This window comes from Triticum urartu, unplaced genomic scaffold (genome assembly GCF_003073215.2).
Source record: "Triticum urartu cultivar G1812 unplaced genomic scaffold, Tu2.1 TuUngrouped_contig_6858, whole genome shotgun sequence".
Taxonomy (NCBI): domain Eukaryota; kingdom Viridiplantae; phylum Streptophyta; class Magnoliopsida; order Poales; family Poaceae; genus Triticum; species Triticum urartu.
The window spans coordinates 8,585-10,523 of record NW_024117652.1 but is presented as its reverse complement, the minus strand read 5'-3'; the positions used below and the strand labels follow the sequence as shown (position 1 = coordinate 10,523).

At 52.7% G+C, this 1,939-nt stretch overlaps 1 pseudogene; it reads right to left on the bottom strand.

Moving 5' to 3' along the window:
- Positions 1 to 697: 697 nt before the first annotated feature.
- Positions 698 to 836, bottom strand: LOC125531177 (annotated as a pseudogene).
- Between the last annotated feature and the right edge of the window lie 1,103 nt (positions 837 to 1,939).

The window sequence follows — 1,939 nt, the reverse complement described above, 5'->3', positions numbered from 1 at the left end:
TGCACAAGCAAATTTATTTGATCTAAGAACAGACTCAACGACGTCTTTGGACGGATGACCTAATCTTCGATGCCAATGTTCGATGGAGAGCTTGACACCAGAGAGAGCACGATGACTGGACACAAAGGAAGTGGACTTGAGGCTTGGCACCGGGTAGAGACCTCCATGTCATCTACCTTGCAGAAGAACCCTCTTCGTTGCTCGGTCCTTCAAATAAAAAAATTTAGGATGGAATTCGGCAAAGGCATCATTATCAGAAACAAGCTTGTTTACGGAAAGAAGGTGTTTGCTAACATGTGGGACGTGCAAAACATTACGTAAGTATAGAGGTCTAGATGAGCCGGAAATAGTTGAATGACCAACATGAGAAATATGCAGACCTGCACCGTTGGCGACGTGAACCTGGTCCTTGCCGCCGTAACGCTCCTGGAACGAGAGACGATCGAGGTCGCTTGTCAGATGGTCCGTCGCACCGGTGTCCGCATACCAGTGAGGATCGACGTAGTATGAGCCAGTGTTGGCCGAGTTGCCGGAACGCTCCTTGTTGTCCTCCGGCTGGAAGGCATGGTTGAAGCGATTGCGGCAGTGAATCCGCCATGTCCACCGCGTGCACCATTGCCGCCGCGGTCATTGCCACGAGCAGCAGCGTTGGCGGAAGGATGGATTCCACCTGACGAGTTCTGCTGCTCTAGGCGAAGTTCAGCGCTAAGGAGGTACGCATAGAAACTGTTGAGACTTACTGGATCATCCCGCGCCGTGATCGACGCGATGAGGGGCTCGAACTCGGAGCCCAGCCCGGCGAGCATGTAGCCGAGCACTTCATCGTCAGTGAGGGGCTTGCCGATGGAAGCCATTGCATCAGCGAACCCCTTCATCTTGCGGTAGTAGTCGGAGGCAGAGAGGTCCTTCTTCTTCAGGTTGGAAAGCTGATACCTGAGCTGCATGATGCGGGCGCGATTCTGCGAAGCGAACATGTCGTGCAGTGCAGTCCAAACGGCGGCAGAGGTTGTCAGCTGGGTCATCTGGCCGAGGATGTCCTCGGTCATGGACCCGAGGAGGGCGATCATGACAAGATGGTCCTGCTGGTACCAGCGAAGAAACTCTGGATTGGCCACATCGACGGCTGCATCACCAGTTCCTTCCTTGATGGTGTGCGGCGGGGCTGCGTTGGTGCCGGCAACATAGCCGAACAGGCCGTTTGCAGTAAGGGCGGGGACGGCTTGGGTCTTCCATAGCAAGAAGTTCTCGCGTGTAAGGCACAGAGTGATCAGGCTACCGAGCGAGGTGACTGAGATCGGAGCGGAAGTGGAGGAGCCGACGGACAGGGTGCCGGCGTTGAGGGTGGTGAGGGCGCCAGCGGTGCCGGAGGGGGAAGCAGGGGTGGTGCCTGTCATGGTGGAAGAAAGGAGATTGGATCTTTGGCTCTGTATACCAAGTTAAGCAGATTGTTTTGCCGTGGTGATTACCTCCGGCCTCTTCTCTATTTATTTTCACGTACATGGTACAGGATAGATACAGGTAGTTAGAATTACAACGTGTGCTGGGATTGGATAAGAATGACTCGCACAACAAACTCAATCTAATCCTAACTATACAACTTGACGTACACGTTTAACACCGAGACGGTGGGAAAAAATGAAATATTTCATTGTGCTCGGAAGAAACAACCAAAAAGGTCCTGACATTGGTTTTGATGGAGCAAACTTCGACCATTTAGTGACCTAGATCTCCATGGAGATGTGTTGAAGGCTAGATACTGAGAGTGGTGCCCTGCTACAGCAGAGCCAGGATGACCGCCTCTGCTTGCCCCTATGGTAGGTCCTTCACTAAATTGACGTGAACCTTATGTTCCCCAAGTCTCACAAGCTCATGACTTGCTAGAATGTCCCTATCCGAATGTCCAACATGGTAGCAAACTTTCCGCCGCCCTTCCTACCTC